General features: G+C 44.2%; 1 long non-coding RNA gene across 1 annotated transcript; it reads right to left on the bottom strand.

Moving 5' to 3' along the window:
• Positions 1–8,584: 8,584 nt before the first annotated feature.
• LOC104216724 (uncharacterized) lies at positions 8,585–10,179 on the bottom strand. Its single transcript, XR_011405797.1, has 2 exons — positions 10,086–10,179; positions 8,585–8,900 (listed from the first exon to the last, which is right to left on the bottom strand). It is a non-coding gene; the product is annotated as an uncharacterized lncRNA (long non-coding RNA).
• Positions 10,180–23,025: the final 12,846 nt, after the last annotated feature.

Below are 23,025 nucleotides of genomic sequence, written 5' to 3'. Positions count from 1 at the left end.
GGCTGAGTTCCCTATTTTACTGATGGTCTAAGTGATCGTGAGGTTGACGACTGAGATAGACTGAGGGTCTAATTGTGAGGTTGATGACTAATATAGACCGAGAGTCTGATTGTGAGGTTAATGGCTGAGAAAGACCGAGGGCCTGGTTGTGAGGATTATATATCTATGGATCGGGTTGCACGCCGTAGCAATATATATATATATATATATATATATATATATATATATATATATATATATATATATATATATATATGGGGATCGGGCTGCATGCCACAGCGATATGTTGGATCGGACTGCATGCCGTAGCGATATAGCGCTTAGGCTGTAGGAGCCCGCTCCGTAGTCTGCACACCCCAATGAACTCAGTCGACTATATATATGGATCGGGTTGCACGCCGCAACGGTTACTATGTAGTACTTATTGAGTTTGAGTGCTGAGTGTGAGCGCTGACTAATGAGAGTTGAGTCTCGAGTGACTGAGAGGCTTGCCCGAGGGGCTGTATACATATATGAGTGATGCTTTGCCCGAGGGGCTTATTTTTATGTAATTGTTGTTTTCACTCCTCTTTATACTGAGCATCTGTTGAAAATGTTGAACAAATATTTTTAAACAACTTTCATTTAAGCTAGAGTTTTTATGAGATATTCGGTATTTAATCACTAATTTGACTTTGTTATTTCCACTAAGATTTTTATGTTATGCGGTGTTTATGATTCCTATTTTGCCCGAGGGGCCGATTATAGTTTTCATATATTTTATTATAAATGGTATTGAACCCCTACTAAAACTGTTGGATAGTATTTTCAAATGATTTTTACCCAAAAGCTGGATTTTAAATGAGACAATTGACTCGTATTCTGATTTGAAAGCCCGTTGTACTTATTGAGTTTATCAAAAATGTGGATTCACCATTTCCTACTACTCAGTCTTTATTTACTCTTATTACTTACTAGGTTGGAGTACTCACATTACTCCCTGCACCTCGCGTGCAGATTCAGGTGTTTCGGAACCCGGTAGTGGGTGTTGATTGCTTGGAGGCGGAGTCGTCGGAGTTCGCAAGGTGGCTGCACGATATTCGCAACACTGCTTTCCTTCCTCATTTTTTTCATTACTGTATTCAGTACATTTTCAGACTCTTGTTGTATTCAGATCTTGGTAGATGCTCATGACTAGTGACACCCTGATGTCGGGCTTGTGTAATTATTTCGCAGTTTTCTTTTGAGTTTTAATATGAGATTATTGGTTCATAAATAGCATAAAAATAATTTTTATTGGAAAATGGTTGATTCGAGGGTTGTGTTAGCTGGTCTAGTTTCACGATAGGCGCCATCACGACCGGATCGGTTTTTGGGTCGTGACAAGTTGGTATCAGAGCCTAGGTTACATAGGTCTCACGAGTCATGAACAAGTTTAGTAGAGTCTCGTGGATCGGTATAGAGATGTTTATATTTATACTCGGGAGGCTAGAGAACCTTTTGGAAAAACTTCACATTCTTGAATTCTTATCGTGCATCCTTGATTCAGCTTAAAAAGTAACTCTTGGAATTCCTTCCAAGCGTTCGTATGCATGCATGAGCGTTCGGTATTGGATATGTATCGATGGTTTGTGATTCCCTAATCGAGGGGCGAGATGTGATCTCTGTGCGTTGATGTTGGGCCAGTCTGGAGGATTTGAGGCCAAATTTTCGCCTATATCTTGAGCCCTGTGCTGTTGATTTTGTGAATGCGTGTTTTTGTATCCATATGTTCTATTGTGTTCCTATTAAGGGAGATTATGACGAGATAGTTACGTGATGAGTGTGATATGACTGTAAGATGTATTCATGTGATTTGGAAGCGACAAGAAGGGTCTGCTGGAGGATAGAAGGACTATTACGTGCTCGATTTTCATCTTGATTTGAGGTATAGCCCGAGTTATGGGTGTGTGAAGAATCTTTCCATGTTTCCTAGTTGGGAGTGGAGTAAATTTCATGTTGTGGTCTGAGTTCAGACTCAGGAAGTTTAAGTGACTGCGTAATGTTTATGACGGTGGAAGGTATACAAAAATATTAGTTTGAGGCAAAGCAGGTGGGGTTATCTCCTGCGGATTATTCTGAAGTTTGCGTAATCCCGTGTGCCATTTATTGGAATAACTCTATTACCAGGGAAATATATGTTTTACAATTTGAATTTGGGTTGCTCAAGAGAGTAGGCTTGATTACAACGAGAGTGAATGCGAGATTTGCAAAGATATAAAGTACTAGATGGTTTGTGTTCCACGAGCTTATGAAGGATAGAGTTTAATCTCACTATGGTATTATGGCAGCAATAAAGTATATGCGTTATGAGTTATTGTGTATGTTTTGGTCTATGGCTTCGATCCAAGTGGGGGAGTCTACTATTAATTAGTCGATTGCACGATTATGTGCTATGTTGGTTCCAGTTTGAGGTGTGCGGGTGAATCAGTCATCGGCGTCAGCGCTAGTTACTTCACCACCACCCGCCCAGTTAGCTAAGGGTTACCCCAGAGGGGGGGGGAGGTCGATCAATTGGCGGTCATGCTCGTTTCTATGCACTTCCAAGCAGACCCGATACTATTGTTTCAGATACTGTTATTACAAGTATTGTTTCAGTCTGCCACAGAGATGCCTCTGTATTATTTGATCCCGTTTCCACCTTTTCTTATGTGCCATCATACTTTGCTGGTTATTTGGGTACGCCCCGTGAGTTTCTTGCTTCACCTATTCATGTATCTACCCGGTGGGCGATACTGTTGTTATAGACCGTGTGTACCGGTCGTGTGTGATGACTATTAGGGGTCTGGAGACCCGTGTCAATCTTTTATTATTGCGTATGGTGGATTTCGATGTTATTTTGGGCATGGATTGGCTATCTCCATGTCGTGCTATTTTGGACTATCATGCTAAGACAGTCACATTGGCTATATACCGGGTGTGCCACAGATTGAGTGGCGAGGTTTGACTGACTATGTTCCCAGTAGAGTGATCTCATTCTTGAAGGCTCAGCATATGGTTGGGAAGGGATGTTTTTCGTATCTTGCCTTCGTGGGGGATGTCGGTGTTATGACTCCCAGTATTGATTCTATTCCAGTTGTGAGGAATTTTCCCGATGTGTTTCCCGCAAACCTGCCGAGCATGCCACCGAATAGGGACATTGATTTTGGTATTGACCTGGTGCCTATCACTCATCCCATTTCTATTATGATGTATCGTATGGCACCAGTGAAGTTGAAGGAATTAAAGGAGCAGCTTCAGGAACTCCTTGATTAAGGGTTCATTCGGCCTAGTGTATCACCTTATGGTGTGCCGGTACTATTTGTGAAGAATAAGGATGGCACTATGAGGATGTGCATTGATTATAGACAATTGAACAAAGTAACAATTAAGAACAAGTATCCTTTGCCTCGCATTGATGATTTATTCGACCAGCTTCAGGGAGCGAGAGTGTTCTCCAAGATTGATCTTCGTTCAGGTTATTACCAGTTGAAGATCAGGGACTCGAATATTCTTAAGACAACTTTCAGGACTTAATACGGTCATTATGAGTTCTTGGTGATGTCTTTTGGGCTGACCAATGCCCCAGCGGCATTCATACATTTGATGAATAGCGTGTTCCGGCCTTATCTCGATTCATTTGTCATAGTCTTCATTGATGAGATTTTGGTGTATTCGCGTAGTCAGGATGAGCATGTGGGCCATTTGAGAGTTGTGTTGCAAAGATTGAGGGAGGAGAAACTTTAGCAAAATTCTCCAAGTGTGAGTTTTGGCTCAGTTTAGTGGCTTTCTTGGGGCACGTGGTGTCCAGCGAGGGTATTCAGGTCGATCCGAAGAAGATAGAGGCAGTTCAGAGTTGGCCCAGACCGTCCTCAGCCACAGAGATTCACAATTTTCTTGGTTTGGCAAGCTATTATTACCGTTTCGTTCAGGGATTCTCATCTATCGCATCGCTCTTGACCAAGTTGACTTAGAAGGGTGCTTCATTTGTATGGTCAGACGAGTGAGAGGAGAGCTTTCACAAGCTCAAGACAACTTTGACTACAGCTCAAGTGTTAGTTTTGCCATCAACTTCAAGTTCATATACTGTGTATTGTGATGCTTCTAGAGTTAGTATTAGTTGTGTGTTGATGCAGGAGGGTAGAGTTATTGCTTATGCTTCTCGTCAGTTGAAGCCCCATGAGAAGAACTACCCCATTCATGATTTGGAGTTGGCTGCCATAGTTCACGTGTTGAAAATTTGGAGGCATTACTTGTATGGTGTGTCTTGTGAGGTGTTTACTGATCATCGTAGCCTCCAGCATTTGTTCAAACAGAAGGATCTCAATTTGAAGCAGCGGAGGTGGTTGGGGTTGCTTAAGGATTATGATATCACTAGATTGTACCATCCGGGGAAGGCCAATGTGGTGGCCGATGCTTTGAACCGAAAGGCAGTGAGTATGGGGAGTTTGGAATATATTCCAGTTGGGGAGAGACCTCTTGCAGTTGATGTCTAGGCCTAGGCCAATCGGTTTGTGAGATTAGATGTTTCGGAGTCCAGCCGGGTTTTGGCTTGTGTGGTTTCTCGGTCTTCCTTATATGATCGCATCAGAGAGCGCTAGTATGATGATCCGCATTTTCTTGTCCTTAAGGACAGAGTTCAGTATAGTGATGCCAGGGATGTGACTATAGGTGATGATGGGATGTTGAGGATGCAGGGGCGGATTTGCATGTCCAATGTAGATGGGCCCTGGAGGAGGCCCATAGCTCGTGATATTCCATTAATCCGGGTGTCGCGAAGATGTATCAGGATCTGAGACAATATTATTGGTGGAGAAGAATGAAGAAAGACATTGTGGGATTTGTAGCTCGGTGTCTCACTTGTCAGCGGGTGAAATATGAGCATTAGAGACCAGGTGGCTTACTACAGCAGATGGATATTCCCGAGTCAAAGTGGGAGAGGATCACTATGGATTTTGTTGATAGACTTCCATGGACTTGAGAAAGTTTGATGCTATTTGGGTGATTGTGGATCTGCTGACTAAGTCCGCGCACTTCATTCCTGTGTGTACTACTTATTCATCAGAGCGGTTGGTAGAGATCGATATCCGGGAGATTGTTCGGTTGCATGGTGTCCCACTTTTCATCATTTCAGATAGGGGCACTCAGTTTACTTTGCAGTTTTGGAGGTTTGTGCAGTGAGAGTTGGGTACGCAGGTTGAGTTGAGCATAGCTTTTCACCCTCAGACAGACGGACAGTCCTAGTGCACTATTCAGATATTGGAGGACATGTTACGTGCTTGTGTCATTGATTTCGGAGGGTCATGGGATCGGTTTCTACCGCTTGCAGAGTTTGTTTATAAAAATAGCTAGCAGTCGAGTATTTAGATAGCTCTGTATGAGGCTTTGTATGGGAGGCAGTGCAGATCTCCAGTTGGTTTGTTCGAGCCCGGTAAGGCTAGGCTATTGGGGATAGACTTGGTGCAGGATGCTTTAGAAAAGGTGAAGGTAATTCAGGAGAGGCTTCGTACAGCGTAGTCGAGATAGAAGAGCTATGATGATAGGAAGTTTCGAGATGTGTCCTACATGGTTGGCGAGAAGGTTCTGTTGAAGGTTTCACCCATGAAGGGTGTTATGAGATTTGGGAAGAAAGGGAAATTGGGTCCTCGGTTCATTGGGCCTTTTGAGGTGCTTCGGAGGATTGGGGCTGTGGCTTTTGAGCTTGCTTTGCCACCCAGCTTGTCGAGTATGCATCTGGTGTTTCATGTTTCTATGCTCCAGAAGTATATTGGGGATCCGTCTCATGTTTTGGATTTTAGCACGGTTCAGTTGGATGATGATTTGACTTATGATGTGGAACCAGTAGCTATTTTGGGTCGTCAGGTTCGAAAGTTGCGGTCAAAGGATATAGCTTCAGTGAAAGTGCAGTGGAGAGGTCGGCCCGTGGAGGAGGCTACCTGGGAGATCGAGCGGGAGATGCGGAGCAGATATCCTTACCTATTTGAGGCTTCAGGTATGTTTCTTGACTCGTTCGAGGAAGAACGTTTGTTTAAGTTGTGGAGGATATGACGATCCGGCAAGTCGTCTCATGAGTTATCGCTCCGTTTTCCCCGTTTCTGCTTCTTTATGCTTTGTTTATCCGTGTTATGTGGTATTGAGTTGGTCGGATCGAATCCGGAATGATTTTGGTAAGGATTGAGACACTTAGTCTCTTTTGAGGAAGCTTAAGTTGGAAAGGTCAACCGGATGTTGACTTGTGTGTAAGAGGGCTCGGATGTTAGTTTCAATGGTTCGTATAGCTTCAGCAGGTGATTTGGGACTTAGGAGCGTTATCAGAATGCGTTTTGGTGGTTCAGAGTAGATTTAGGCTTGAATTGGCGAAGTTGATATTTTGGCAATTTCCGGTTGGTAGGCGAGATTTTGATATAGGGGTCGAAATGGAATTCCGAGAGTTGCAGTAGTTCCGTTGTGTCATTTAGGATGTGTGTGTAAAATGTCAGTTCATTCGGATGTGGTTTGGTTGGATTTTTGATCAAAAGCGTAATTCAGAAGATTTTAGAAAGTTAGGCTTGAATCCGATGTGTTTTGGTTGATTTGATGTTGTTTGAGGTATTTTAAAGATTGAAATAAGTTTGAATGAGGTTTTAGGATATGTTTGTGCTTTTGGTTGAGGTCTCGGGGGCCTCGAAATGATTTCGGATAGTTTTCGGGAAGGTTGAACTTGAGAAAATTCAACTGATGTTGCTGCTTCTGTCATATCCGCACCTTGGGATTGGGGACCGCAGGTGCGAGCTCCGCAGGAGCAAAATAAAGGCGCAGGTGCGAGGAGGACTGCAGGTGTGACTTGGTAACCACATCTGCGATACCGCAGGAGTGGTGAGGCGAACGCAGACGCGAGGCCTGTCATAAGTAAAATCCGCAGAAGCGGATGTTTTTCCGCAGAAGCAGAAGCGCATATGCGCTTATGGGATCGCAGGTGCAAAAGTGCTGGGCAAAATGTATAAAAAGGCCCCTTCGTGATTTTTAGTCATTTGTTTATCATTTTTGTACGATTTTGGAACTCCGAGTTGTGATTTCAAGAGGGGATCAAGTGTTGATAGAGAGGTAAGCTACTTGGGCTTTGTATCTTGTGTTTATGGTGATTATTTCACTGTTTAATCATGAAATTTGTGGAAAAAATTAGAGAAAGAGTTAGGGAAATTAGGGCTTGAAATTGGAGAGTTAAATTGAGGATTTGAGGGGCCATTTGAGGTCCGATTTTGATGATCTTGATATGTATGGACTCGTGGGAGGATGATGATTCTATCGATGTTAATTTTATTGGATACTGAGACGTGGGCCCGGGGGTCGGGTTTGAGCAATTTCGGGATTTTGATGTAAATTGGATATTTTCGAGTGGGCTTTGTTCCCTTAGCATGTTTTAATGATTATGCCCTGATTGTGGCTAGATTTGGAGCATCCTGGGGTCGATTTGTGAGGGCAAAGGCATCGCGGACTAGAGTTTAGACCGGATCGAGGTAAGTAATGATTGTAAATGCTGTCCTGAGGGTTTGAAACCCCGAATTTCACATCGTTGTGCTACTTTGAGGTGACACACACGCTAGATGACGAGTGTATAGTTGTGCACCGTTAGGGATTATGACTTGATTCGTCCCGTACGACTGTTAAGTCGCGTAATTGATTTGAAATCTTATGATATTCCATATATTAAAGATTGATATTATATTTTGGGATGTATGCCATGTTTGGGGCCTTATGCTGACCTGTTAAGACCCTTAGGGGCATTTTTACTATTTTTCCTCACTCTATTTGTTTTGAAAGCATATCCCCAGTCATCTTTTACCTGTTTATTGTTTAAATCTGGTTTTATCAATTAAAATGCGAAAGCTATTTGTGCTGAGTTCCCTATTTTACTGATGGTCTGAGTGATCATGAGGTTGACGAACGAGATAGACCGAGGGCCTAATTGTTAGGTTGATGACTGATATAGACCAAGGGTCTGATTGTGAAGTTAATGACTAAGACAGGCCGAGGGCCTGGTTGTGAGGATTATATATCTATGGTCGGGCTGCACGCCGCAACAATATATATATATATGTGTGTGTGTGTGTGTATGGATCGGGCTGTACGCTGCAACAATATGTTGGATCTGGCTGCATGCCGCAACGATATAGCGCTTGGGCTGTAGGAGCCCCTCCGGAATCTGCACATCCCCAGTGAGGGTAGTCGACATATATATGGATTGGGCTTCACGCTGCAGCGATATATGGATTAGTCTGCATGCCGCAGCGGTTAATATATGGTACATATTAGGGGTGGGCATTCGGTATTTTGGTTTGGCATTTCGGTATTCGGTTTTTCAATTGTGTATACCAAATACCATACCAAATTATTTCGGTACGGTCCGATATATTTTATTTTGGTTCGGTACGGTTTCGGTACGGCTTCGATTTAATAATCGCTAAATAAATAAACTTATTTTGGTTCCATTTTGTAGAACCAAACTGGAAACTACAAAATTGACAAACATTTTTTGTCGAGAAACAAAAGTGGCCGAAACAGTTCGCAGCACCAGACATGAATGAATAATCATTCATATACAACAATCTGCTTGAAATTTCATAACATCTATATTCTTAAGCAATTGCAGAGACCCAAGTAGGAGTATATTTTCAAGCTCCAAACTTGGACACTTTAGCAGTTGAGATCTGTGCAAGAAAGTGCTCAGCTACAAGTTGAAATTGGAAATTGGAAAATCAAGGAACATTAACCACGCATAAAAAAATGCATTAACGGGAAAATTTAAAAAAAAAACACAAACTGCTGCTACTATAGCACTGTTAGGAACTAAGGTCAAAATGGAATTTTTGCAACACTTCTGCTGCAGCCTGCAACCATCTTCATACACAACACAGCAACAACATCTGCCATGAGGCCATGTAACAAGCATATGCAGAAATCAGAATTAGACAATATTAACATGCAACAAAACATTTACACACTGTCAATGCCAAGCTGCAATTGTAACTAACATTTACACACTGCTAATGCCAAACATTTACACACTGCCAAGCTGCAATTGTAACTAACATGCAGTAGTAATATCAAGAACACCTGAACAGCCAATTGCACTGTGCCAATGCCAAGAACACCTGAACAGCCAAACCATAAACACAAATACACAACATTTAAGATAGTAGCAGCCAAATAAGTCTAACAGGCTTAGACTCTAAGTCTCTAACACAATAGCAGCCAAATAAACAAAGTGCAAAACAGAGAGGGCATCCCTCAATTCAAGTTTACACTAATAGTCTTGAATAAACTTAGTCTTAATTCTTAAATATGGATTCCAGGAAGACGTACAAGACAACACTTAATATGCTTCCTTAAACCAGATGTTCCATTCCTCTTTGGATTAACATTATAGACTTGACCACAATGCTTGCACTCTACTGGGAATAATTCAAAGGAGAATTATTCAGCAATTTTTAATATTGTTTTTAATATTGTATACAGAGATTAGTGAGAAAAAGCCAAAGAGCTGCTTCAGGGAATAATTCAAAGGAGAATTCTAAGACATTAGAATGAGGAGTTTCTGGAAACCCACATCTTAAATCCCACATCTTAAATCCCTACAGTACTATTCAGCATTATCTTAGGATCAAACATAAATCATAGAACAGAAGCTACAATGATCATCCAAAAGGTTGAAACCCCCAAAATCTTTTTAAAAAAATCGATTTTTACTTTTTAGACCATCTTCGATCATACTCAATAAAACCCAGAACAAAACTTTGCCTACCAAACACGAAATTTCAAGTTTCATTCATAAAGATTCATTCTCACCTTCCCATAAATGATTTTGATAAAAAAAAACAAGATTTTTCAAGAAATATCCCTTAATCTGAGTCTCAATGTTAATCTTCTAAGTGTGATATAGATTGATAAAATGTAGACGGAGAAGTGAGAACAAGAGAGAAGCTATGGTTCCTCAGTTTCTCTATTTGTATCCAATAATTTCCCCTTTTCTCCACCGGAATGCTAGATGAAATCATCAATTACGTTCAATCTCTGCAAAAACAAGTCAAGTCTAGAAAGTAGAAACATACCTTTGAAAATTGAAACTATCGGCAAGTTCGCAACAGCAACGTCTTCGTTTGCCCGGAATTTGTGAGGACTAAGGAGTGAGGAGTCAGAATTGCCAAATCGCCTAGACTCAACTGTACTGCCTAATGTTAAATCTCTAATGGCCTAACCAGCTAACCTAATGAGTAATGCCCTAATCTTTAGAGTGGGCTTGGGCAGTTGGGTTGGGAATTAAATCAAAAAAGGTTTGGGCTTGGGCGCTGGGGATGGGGCTGGGAAGTAAGAAAATATCTCTCAAAATTCAGTATTTTGGTATACCGAAATTTTAAAATTCTAATACCTAAGACCGTACCAAAATACCGAAATTGCAATACCGAATTAGATCGAAATACCAAAAAAACGAAATCGAAATACCGAATTAATTCGATCCGTTTCGGAATTCAATTTTTCGGATTTTATGCTCACCCCTAGTACTTATTGAGTGTGAGTACTAAGCGTGAGCGCTGAGTGATGAGAGTTAAGTCTCGAGTGACTGAGAGGCTTGCCCGAGGGGCTGTGTACATATATGAGTGATGCTTTGTCCGAGGGGCTTGTTTTTATGTTATTGCTATATTCACTCCTCTTTATACTAAGCCTCTGTTGAAAATATTGAACAAATATTTTTAAACAACTTTCATTTAAGCTAGAGTTTTTATGACATATTTGGTATTTAATCACTGATTTGGCTTTGTTATTTCCACTTAGATTTTTATGTAATGAGGTGTTTGTGATTCCTGTTTTGCCCGAGGGGCTGTTACGAACTATGTTTTGCCCGAGTGGCCGATTATGGTTTTCATATCTTATATTATAAATGGTATTGAACCTCTACTGAAACTGTTGGATAGAATTTTCAAATGATTTTTACCCAAAAGCTGGATTTTAAATGAGATGATTGACTCGTATTCTGATTTGAAAGCTCGTTGTGCTTATTGAGTTTATCATAAATGTGGATTCACTGTTTCCTACTGCTCAATCTGAATTTACTCTTATTACTTACTGGGTTGGAGTACTCACATTACTCCCTGCACCTCGCATGCAGATTCGGGTATTTCGGAACCCGGTAGCAGGTGTTGATTGCTCGGATGAGGAGGAGGAGGAGTTAGCAAGGTGGTTGCACGACGTTCACAACACTGCTTTCATTTCTCATTTTTTTCATTTTGTATTCAGTACATTTTTAGACTCTTGTTGTATTTAGACCTTGGTAGATGCTCATGACTAGTGATACCCTGATGTCGGGCTTGTGTAATTATTCCGCACTTTTCTTTTGAGTTTTAATATGAGATTATTGATTTATAAATAGTATAAAAACAACTTTTATTGGAAAATGGTTGATTCGAGAGTTGTGTCGGCTGACCTAGTTTCACGATAGGCACCATCACGACCAGATCAGTTTTTGGGTCGTGACACATGGTCATATGGTACCATATAAAATAAATACATACACTATTATTTCATTAAAATATCCATATAAAAATATATATAGTCTCAACTTCTCATTTTTCTAATCTCATATAAAGAGTAAAATTTCCGTATGCTTAATTCTTAAAATGGTAAAAAGATAACCTTCTTTTCTAGTAAAAAAATAATTTCTATCTTTTCAATAAAGACAATCTCATAAACTTACACATATTATGTGTATAATTGAAAGTAGTAATGTTTACCGTGAAAATGGTAGCAACAATTAAATTTATAAATGGGATTCTAAAAATACGTGATCTATTTTTATGCTACTTGTTAGAGTAGATGATGCTAAGAAGATGAAGTTCAATGATGAAATGCAAGCTTAAACAAGACAGTGATCGGACTGATAGGTCGACTGCCCGGGTGTAGGACTGGTCGATGGGGGACCTCGGGGTCGACATCTGGGTCAAGCTCGAGCAATCGGGGGCAGTCGGGAATGGGATAATAGTTAAGATATGATTAAGCAAGGCTCTTTATGGCCAATACCAAGTGATATAATGAAGAACAAGTAAGAAAGCGATAAATATTAAAGTGACCTCGAACCAGTGAGAGCGAGCAAGTTAGAGAGAAGAAAGAGAGAGAGAGATATTATTGAACTTGTGGAGAAATAATTGGAGCAACATCAGCCCTTTACAAGGTAGTATGGGTTCTCTCTATATAGGAGGGGAACCCGGATATAGTACATGGGCATTAATTGTAAAGTATGGAGATATAAAGGCTAGACGCGATGCTTTGGCATAGGCTCTGGATAGGCCAGCACTATCAGACTTAGTCGTGTGCCTTGGGAGCTTCCCCTTCTGTTCTAGCTCTAATCTCTGTCTTCTTTGAGTTGGGCCTTGACGAGCTCCGAGGGAGGAGACTCAGTTGGGGCTCCCCGTCCTTAGGGTCCCGAGGCATTCTTCCAAAATGACTTGATAGCAAGAAATTAAGTCCTCTGATTTCGCCGCGTACAGATAGTCTCCGCGTTTCCAGAGCGAAGCGATGGGAAATGATTCTGACACCTGACACCTCGAGCTTCTTACGGCGACGTCATACTAATAATGCAACCTGTGGTGCGAGGTTTTGTGGCAACCAGGGCATCCTACAGACTTGTGTATTTTGACTTCATTCAATGCACTGCCGATTCCCGTTATCCAAGGTGAGTGTACTGCCATCGATTCGGTTCTTCAAGAGAGCAGTAATTGCATTCGTCGTTCAATCTTCCGGAGCCTCAATACTCGTGTAGTTACCCCATATAAATGGGGGTGCCTTGGCACTGATTTTTCTATCCTAGTACCTTCGTTAGCTCATTTGCCCAATTCTTCTTATCATCTTCTTTTATCTCTGAACATCTTGCTTGGGGCTCATGTCCTCAAGGCCATTTGGCGGAGCTCCCGTAGATCGTGTTGTGGACTCTTACCGGGGCTTCCCTTTGTCGAGCATAACCATGCCATTCTACTGTTGCTGTGGTTGCTGCTACGTCTGTTGTTGCTGCTATTGTTGGCCCGAGACGACGACACTCAAGGGTCAACTTTCCCTGCTCGCAAAAAGCTCTTCGAATTACATACCGCTGCTCAAAAAGGGGCTCGGATTATACATCTCTACGCACCTTCATACTCCGGCTTGATGCGATGCTCTACATCGAGCTGGGGGCTTCCATGGCTAGATATTCCAAGAAGTGGACTCTAAGTAGCCGTGCAAGCGGGACCGAGGCTTGTTCGGTCCTCTGTCTCTCTGAGGTTCTCTTGGCTAGCGAGGGTCCTTGAGCTTGGGAGAGCTATGGCATTTTTTTATCCCTCCCTGCTTCTTGCCCTATCCCTTGGGGATATCAGTATGGAAGGCCGGGATGAGGCTTCTGAGGATGCGCATCGGGAGGGGCCCATTGTAGGAGGCAGACCTTCGGAGGTAGACTGGTCTCTAGGCTTTTACTTCGCGGGTGCATCCTTCTATTTCTTCCCTTTTTGGTGTAGAGATCCTCTGTAGGCTTTTATAATTGTATGTAAGGACCCCTCGAGGGCTGTTGTACATGGATTTTTATGAATATGAATATACTTCAATGACTTCTGCTTCCGATTCTTTCCTTATAATTGCATGCTCTCATGCCCTTTAAGGCCTTTAAATGTTTTCCTTTATTGTCGACCGCTGATATCTAACTCGGATGCGAGCGTTCTCTCTGATCCTCTACTGATTGGCATGGCTCTTTTCCGAGCCCATCGTCGTACCTCGGACAAAGCCTGAATTGATCTAATAGGTTTGGGCTCTCGGGCCCGCCGAGTTGCATGGAGATAATACGCTGAGTTTTGGAGCTTTCGAGAATGATATTCTTAGTGAAGGTCAGCTTGGGTATCTGGGGGTCTCTTTTGCACTTGACACAGATAGCTTTTTAAAGTGTAGGGGATATACTCTTGTTAAGGGATTGCTTGTACCCAAGCGCTGCTTCAAGCCTTTTTGGAGCCTTCGTGATCGGAGCTTCACGTGCTTATATTTCCTTTTTAGAAAAGGAAACCATGAGATCGGGCATCGCCTTGGGTCAAGTGATGGCATTGAAAGCTTCCCGAAATCCAACTTCTTTTTTAGCGGGGATCCTTGAGGTTGGATGTTACCTCGAAACTGGAGATAATACGGTCAACTCCTTGAGGTCTGGCTTCTTCATCGAAGGATGCCTCCGGGATTGGGTATTATCCTATCGATCTATATCGAGGTCGTTGGCCTCCCGAGGCTCACTCCGGATAGGTGAATCATCGTCGTTTCCCGCATATATGTGGGGCGGCTTCGGCTTCTTTAAAAGTCCTCACTATTTTAGGTATCTACCCTTCCACCTTGGCATAGTATTCTTCATTTCATCAGGCGCGAAAAGCATTGGAGCACGTTTTTGCCTTAGTTTGTCGATTCTACCATATCCATGGCAACTACTTCGGGGTTGCCCCAGCAGGGAGGAGAGAGTTCCACGCCCAGCGTTCAGGATCCGCGGGAGTTCCCTCTGAAGACTGTGTCTTTGATAAGAGAGGAACATCTGGAGATGGTGAGGAGATATTGCGGATGGAACGAAGAGATAGTGCTGCAGACACTTTCCCCGGGGTGAGAGTATTATAGACTCTGCTGATGGATTCTTGCGCGTGTACCTATATCCATTCGCATTTGGCCCCTTTGACTGGGTCGTGCTCAATTTCTGCTTGAAATATCTGGTTACCCTGGCGCATATACATCCATCGTTTTGGCGAGTGGTTCTGATGATGAGGCTCTTTGCGGAGATGGCTGGGCTTGAATTCACGCTCAGTCACTGCTAACCCTGCTGTGCCATTCGTCCACGCCCTTTGTTGTTGATGATGAAGAAGATGGGGATCGAGAGTGGGCCAGTTGGTTTGTCCGTGTCCAGATGGCCGACATTATCCCCGTGGAGCTTATGCCATTTCCCGAGGGATGGAATTACGCATGTGAGTGGAGTGCCTGGCACTTTTTCAAGTTTTGCTTATAGAGAAAGTCTGTTGAGTAAATATTCTCCCCTTTTGCAGCAACTTCATGGATGCCGGGTGAAGTTCTTGATCTGCCTGGCTAGGTCCGGAGGTTGGTGACCCATTCGACTTGCGACGAGCGTAGGTGGCGAGCTGTGTCCCATAATAGATGGGAAGAGAAATATCAAGGTATGTGCATACGATGCCTTTACCCTGGTCTTCGTGCATTTGAGATGACACTTTCCTTTTTTTGTACTAGTATTGACATAGCAGGCATCAAGCGGCTCCTTGGGGGAAGGATGTTCTCTTCTAGAGAGGGGAAGGAATCGTCGGCCTCCAAGCTGAGGGATGATGGCGACAAACGAGATTCGTACCCGTAATGTGACGGAGCTTTTAGTGGGGCTGAGCGGGCCCGTGTCTTCGAGGAGAGGGCATTGTCTAAGCCTGCCGTTCTCGGAGTATTTGATTCTTAGACGGCAGTTCCTCCGAGTGAATATTCCTTACTCGAAGTTGGTTCTCCTGGGGTCAAAGGGGCAGGATCAACAGGAGTGTCCTCTTACTTCGAGGAAGTCTGCCGGCTTCACTTCATGGTGAGATTAGGCGCAGTTCTTCTGTATTCCGCATCCTCTTTTCTTCATCAAGTTTTCCTTTTACAGGCCTATGATAGGCTCAGGTCTGAGCTACTCCGACAAGGAGACAGGCTTCAGAAAGTTCGGGACAAGGGAGAGTCCTTTAGGCTCCTAAGCGAGGAGAAAGAGGCTGGGTTGCTGCATTGGCGATATGAGGCATACCGGAACTCGAATTACAAGAGCTATTTGATGGAGCAGGTAACCTTTCGTATCATGCTCTTCGCTTTTTTTGGCCCTTAAGGTTAACCCCTTTTTCCTATATTAGCTGCAGAAAAAGACAGAGGCCTTGGAGTACTTCAAGGGCGACACCGACTGTGTCAGGAATGCTTGTGGCGAGCTAAGGGCTCAGGTGAAAGCTCAAGCTTTAGAGGAGAGAGGTTCTTTGGCCAAGGTAGAGCCTTCGAGGCCCAACTCCGCTTGGCTCGTGACAATGTTATAGTTCAAGCGGATATGATCGGGAAACTCAAGTCTGATCTCTTAAAGATCAGAGCTGAGATAATCGATGCCCGGGCTGAAGCAACGTTAAACCGAACCAAGGCTGATCAGGATATGGTGATTCGTATGAAGGACATTATTGATGCCCAAGCCGATCTGAAGTGGGCCCTCGACCGGGAGAAGAGGCTCGAGGAATATGTTCGTTGCAGATCCCGAAGAGAGGTACTCGAGGAGATCGGCGCAAGGGGTTTTGTTCTCTCGGAGGAATTGGCTTAAGAAAACTCGGTCACTTCTTGCTAACTTCATGGAGAGCGAATCTGGTAGGCTGTAGCCCTTTGGAGTGGAGTGTAGATTTCGTTGTTTTTCCATTTTGTATTTAATACTTGTAGAGCATGTTCGTAGATGGATAGTGCGCCTTTTGCGTATGTAAGATAAGAGAAAACTTGAAGCTTTATTTCTTCTGCATCTCTCTCTGTATTTCTTTTGACCAGGCGGGCTGGCCTTGGTGTTTGTCGGGAGCCTTGTAGATCCGGAACTAATTAGGCAGGCCCGGAGGCTTTTAGGTCCGATTTTTTATGCGAGCAGGAATTGGGTCCTCCGCATTTTGCCTAGCTGTTTAGGCTTATTCTCCGAGTCAGGCCTTGACTCGAGCTTTCCTGACCTTCAATATTCTGTGCCCGTGTGGGCGGATGATAATCATTTTTATTTCTCGCCCTCGGGCATTTGTTATTTCCACTATTTTGGGTTTAGTCTCCGAGTCACGTTGCGACTCGAGCTTTAATTGACCCTCAAGTTTTTTCGTGTCTGCATGGGCGGATGGCGATTGTTTTTATCTCTTTGCCCTTGGTCGTTTGTTGTTTCGACTATTTTGGGTCCAGTCTCCGAGTCGCATTGCGATTCGAGCTTTAATTGACCCTCAAGTTCTTTCCTGCCTGCATGGGCGGATGATGATGGCTTTTTGTGCTTCGGGTCGAAATGACCTTATAGGTGCGTGGCCCGAAGGCTCATTTGGTTGGCGACAATGGCATTTATACCGTGCCCTTAGGCATATTTTAGTTAACTATTTCGGATCCAGTCTCCGAATCGGGTTACGACTCGAGCTCATTTTAATCCTCAAGTTTTCAATTTTCAAGCTGGCAACAATGGCTCTTATGCTGTTTGGTCAATGAGACCTTTTAGTGTATGGCCAGGAGGCTTGTTTGGCTGGCTATAATGGCTCTTACGCTTTTGCTCGTAAGCATTTTGTAGGATTTGTATTCCTCTCGTTAAGGTCTTTTTGAAATGATTTTGCCTGACCCATCGTCGGTTCTGGAAGAACCTTGATTTCAGGTCGTTATCAACGATGTTTGAGCACCTCGGAAGGTTCTTAGCTCATAGGCTGAGTAGGTTGAAGCCTTGTGATTTGGAGCTGACATAGTCAAAGCTCGTTTGCCTGTTAAGGAAAGCCTGTTTTAACCGGTTCTTTCCAAAATATATTTGGAGCAATGACCTGCAAGTTTGTTTAGTGACGGTCGGGCGTCCCCAAGTTGCGTTAATTTGGTTGTATCAGCCATTTTGACTGTAGTCATATGTTTTTGGCCAGAGCCATTTTTGATCCCGAGCGATAGTTTAGGCATCTACACCGAGGGTATGCCCTTTCGGGATTTTTACAAATACGACATATAGCCTAAACTTCGGGATTTTGAGTTTCATGCCTGTTGAGGTTTTACAGTTTGTCATGCCTGTTGAGGTCTTACAGTTTGTGTTGCTATGTAGAATAGATCTGGTTACACCGAGTCTGCCTTCTCGGGGTCTTACAGTTTTAGGTTTTCCAGTGCATGGCAATTAATGATAGTCTACGAGTCATCGAGTTTGCTTAGTCTCGAAGACCGCTATTCGTGAGCTCGGAGTTGCCTCGTCGGGGCCTTATGAGCCCGGAGTTCCGACCCTGGCTCCAAGTATTTCGGGACGCATTTGGTGAAGAGGCCCTGGCTGCAGACGTGTTGAAATCCCCTTTTCTAGAATACGAGATGTCGAAATATATTCTTTATTGCTTGGCATAAATACATGTTATTTTTTTGTTGCGAGCTCATCCCATGCAGACACGGCTCCTTCGACAGTTCGGTCTGGTGCATCATTTCCTATTGAAACTTAGTTTGTCGTTCCCCGGTCCTTCCAAGGGGATGGCGCCCTCAAAAGAAGATCATCGCTCATCGTTTGACTATAGAAGAAGGCCTGTGATTTTGTCGGATCCTCCTCTGGGGGTATGTTGCTCCGCTAATAACCTTACTGGCGAGACCCTCTTTGGGGCGGAAGTTCACCGAGGGGAAAGAGCGCGGTGGATTCCGTTAAGGCCTTGGGATCTTCGGGTGGAGTTAGAACTTCCGAATATCCCAGCCGATTATCTGCATGCAGGTTAGTGAAAAAAAAACAAAGGAGCGTAGCATTTCTTCCTTAGCGCGGGGTGTGTAGGCAACATTTTGAGATTTGGTATGTTCCTGCCGTCTTGGGGTGTGGGCCCTAGTATAGCCATCCAACGTGTTTATCCAGGCTTTGGCCGAAGATGTGGTTTGCTTACCCTTTGATCCTTTCGAAGGTGGAGGTATTGATGCCGGCGACGCATCATATGGTGAGGAATTTCCCCTCGTCTCGTATTGCTCCCTACCGACGGCTTTAATTCTGCCCCTTGCATGGGATATCATTATTTTGGCAAAGTGGGATTGATGCTGTCTCTGGGCAGTGCGTCCGTGGCCATCTAAATAAGGCGTCTATGCCTTGCACCTTCTTTGACGGTATAGAACTCGGTGTTCCAATTCGAGCTTAGACTGGCTGTATCGAGAGAATGGCTTTCCTTCTTGTTGTAGTGATCGCCATTTGGAATCCGTCAAAGATTTGAGATGTGGGCGCGATTTGATTCGTCAGTCTGAGCCACCCTATTGATCTTGGTCCGGCATCGTTGGTATGTTGATCGAGCCACCTGAATTCATGAGCATATGTTTTATTTGAAAGGGAGAAGGTTACCAGTGTGTCAGTGTGAGGCTGAGGCGAGGTCTCGATGCCTTTTTTGCTGGATGTAAGGATGTCCTCTGGAATACATCCCTGGACCTGTTTTTCCCTGGTGACGAACATTTTTACTTTCCATTTTATGAGTCCTTGGAGGGTGTCACTGTTCCACCACTATCCTGGTGATACGTCGCGACTCGTTTTCTTTGTTCTTCGTGGTTGCCTTCCTTCCTCGGGGCTGAATTCGAGCCTGATCACTCGACAGTACTCAGCGGTAATTTTTATTGAGTAGCACAGTTGTTTTTCTCCTATATTGGTGGCTATCCCCGACCCCATGGTGTGTGCCCCTGAATTTCCCGCGTCAGGTTGTGGTTCCTTTGAGGGGGACTCGGTCGAATAGGTCTGAGCCATTTGGCGTCCCTGGTTTTGCTTATGGTGAACACGATGTTTGGTATTGTGATGCTGAAATTGTACTCTGATGGGCAAGGTGCCCCTTCCGGCCATGCCTCGTCAAATTTGGCTTTGTTGTAGATTCCTCGAGGATGTTGCCCTCGGGACATTTCCCGATCTTTGCGTGGTAGATTACGTCTCGGGGCGTTCCCCCTATCCGCGGCATACAGGTGGTACCTCTATCTATTTGGCATTAGTTTCTTTGTCGGGAACCTGCTTGGGTATACTAAGCCCGAGGAGGCTCCTAGATGGTCGTCTATGGCCCTGATTTGCGACTGGCGCTGGATATGGGCATCCGACCAGATCTTGGCTGGGTACTCAACCAAGTTTCGTTTGAACTACCCTAAAACCGTTGGGCTTGGTTTGTTTAGGCTTTGGGCGAAGGCCTATGCTGCCCAGTCATCCGAGATCGGGGGCAATCTCGTTCGTTCTATCAGGAAATGGGGTGTGAATTCCCGTGGCATTTCCCTTTGTTCGGCCTCGAGTATGTTGGTCTCTCTCGTCGTTGCTTCGATGGCACCGGCATGTGTCTCTACGGAGGAATTTGCTGGTACGGTAAGCGAGTTTGTGGGGTTAGGTGTTAGGTTACGACACCACATCTTGGTTCCTTTTGAGAATGTTTCCCCGAACCTCTTCGACAAGATGGGCTCGACCTCATCATCTTGAAGGTCGTTACCTCTTCCCGCGCACGCACAACCAGTGATGTGATCGTCGGGATCTGAGGTCCCGTTGAACTTAGGGAGTTCTGGCTTTACAGACTTCCGTGAAGTGGGTTTCGGGACCGCTTCCTCGGGGGACGGTTGTTGCATGGACTTCCATGAACCTGACTTGATCCTTTTGGAGAGATCCCTAAGCATCTTTGCTATGGCAGAGTTGGTTACCGATCCGTCGTCGATTGATCTCTCGGATATTTGTTTGGCGGGGGGAGCTGTTTCTGGTACTGCTGTGCTGGGAGTCTCCGGGTGACTTTGCAACTGAGCGATAGCCAACTACTGTGCCTGCAACATTTCAAAAATATCGTGAAGACTAACTTCTTGTGCTTCTCTACTCGCGGTTTTTTGGGCTTCCTATCGGTCGATATGCTATAAGCTCCCTCGGTGTGCAAGGTTTCGTTGACCTACTGCGCGTCTTGTGAGCCCACGTCCACTGGGATCGGCCCAGACACGTTATTGAGGTTCCGCAGCGTCGCGCCAACGATTGGAGCAGCCACACCGTTTTCAACATGATTTTCGAGGTAGTTGTTCTTAACCCTGTTTGCCAAGCCAGACATTTTTACCTCGAATCAAGAGATCTTGGACAAGAAAAAGTGTGAAAGATAACTTGTGTTTGTGCAATGAAACTAGCAAGAAAATAATCACTATTATTTTTGCCCACGGTTGGCACCAAACAGTTTACCGTAAAAATGGTAACAACAATCAAATTTTTAAATGACATTCTAAAAATACGTGATCTATTTTTATGCTAGTTGTTAGAGTAGATGATGCTAAGAAGATGAAGTTCAGTGATGAAATGCAAGCTAAAACGAGGCAGTGATCGGACCGATAGGTTGGCTGCCCGAGTGTAGGACTAATCGATGGGGGACCTTGGGGTCGACGTCTGGGTCGAGATCGAGCTATCGGGGGCAATCGGGAGTGGGATAACAGTTAAGATATGATTAAACAAGGCTCTTTATGGACAATACCAAGTGATATAATGAAGAACAAGTAAGAAAGCGATAAATATTAAAGTGACCTCGAACCAGTGAGAGCGAGCAAGTTAGAGAGAAGAAAGAGAGAGAGAGATATTATTGCACTTGTGGAGAAATAGTTGGAGCAACATCAGCCCTTTACAAGGTAGTATGGGTTCCCTCTATATAGTAGGGGAACCCGGCTATAGTACATGGGCATTAATTATAAAGTATGTAGATGTGATGGCTAGACGCGATGCTTCGGCGTTGGCTCTGGATAGGCCGACCCAGTCAGACTTAGCTGTGTGCCTTGGGAGTTTCCCCTTCTATTCTAGCTCTGATCTCCATCTTCTTTGAGTCGGGCCTCGACGAGCCCGAGGTAGGGGACTTGGTCGTGGCTCCCCATCGTCGTGGTCCCGAGGCATTCTTCCTAAATGACTTGATAGCGAGAAATTAATTCCTCTGATTTTGGCGCGTAAAAGTAATATTAATAACTATATAAAATCATATTTTTTACAAACTATTTTACAAAAATGTTCCACTCAAAATACCATATGAAAATGTATCTAACGGTATCAAGGTTGTCAAACTTACGGGGTGCAACAACCTATATGAGCAAGGTGCGGAACCGGAAGATTAGATTTGATGGCAAGACGCTGAATGACTTTGCTGGGTTTAATGATGAGGATGAGTCCTTGTATCTAGAGAAGGTAGCGATGGATGAGTTAACCCGCCCGTGGCTGGCGTCACTGATTGCTCTCCCAGGGACTACTCCAGCTTGGCTGACACGTGGGGTCCCAATCTATAGGAACACATTAAGCTTTGAGGCGAAGGATTGGGAAACATTTTTGTGTAGTTGGTTAGACCCCACTACACATGAAAGTGATATGCCGGTCTCCCGGTCTATTATTGTGGGGCCATTATAGCAGGGTACCCGATCAACGTCGGGAACATGATGTCCAAGGTTATAACCAGAGTGGTCAACAAGAATGAGAGCTCATACCCTTTCCCAAACTTCCTCACCATGTACCTGAAGGATCAGGAAGTCAAGGGAAGGACTTTGATACGAAGGTGAAACCAAATATACCATTCTCCTAGTACAGTCTTCAGGGTTCCGACAACCCCAAGTCCAAGGGAAAAGCCTCCGCTTCCACTGGCTAGTCTGAAGAGCCAGGGGTGGTGGCCACTGGTTCCGAGCCTCCCACTACCATACCACAACCTCCCTCTGGACCATCTACTTAAATGCCCTCTTTGGATCCTTCTTCATCAACTTACCCTCTCACTACACTGAGGGTTAACCAGACTCTGTCCATCAATAACTGGATGCAGGCAACTAAATCAAAGTTGTCTGTCATCTCCAGCACAGTGGTAGCTCAGTCAGCTCCAGCATTGCCTCAGGTGCTAGCTTCCGTGGAGGAATTACTAAAGGAGCTTCTGGACAACCAGAAGAAGCTCCTGGACAACCAGAAGCTGATTATGGCCACTTTTGAGGCACAGGGAAAGGCAATCACGGACCTGAGCAAGAAAACCAAGAAAATGAAGAAAACTCGGGCTTCCAAGGAGTTGGTAAAGCTGCTAAGAAAGGAGGTGGAAAAGATTAGATCAGCTAGCGACATCCCATTGGAGCTACTATTGGAGGACCTAGTTCTAGCAGCTCAGGCAACACAGGCACCAGAGTAGGAGGCTGATAGAGAGCCTATGAGGAGAGGGGCGATTCCCCAGACTGAGGACTTAGAGATTCAGCTGGAGGACACCGAGGGAGGTGTCTCAAGCCAGCCATAAGACCTAGAAGGAGCTAACCCCACTGATGTGCAGGATCCGATGTAGACCACATAGGGAGTTTTCTTTACTCTCTAACCCCTCTTTTATC

The sequence above is a fragment of the Nicotiana sylvestris genome, chromosome 3, assembly GCF_000393655.2.
Source record: "Nicotiana sylvestris chromosome 3, ASM39365v2, whole genome shotgun sequence".
Lineage (NCBI taxonomy): Eukaryota > Viridiplantae > Streptophyta > Magnoliopsida > Solanales > Solanaceae > Nicotiana > Nicotiana sylvestris.
The sequence above is the reverse complement of the archived record's forward strand: the minus strand, read 5'-3'. Positions and strand labels throughout refer to the sequence as shown.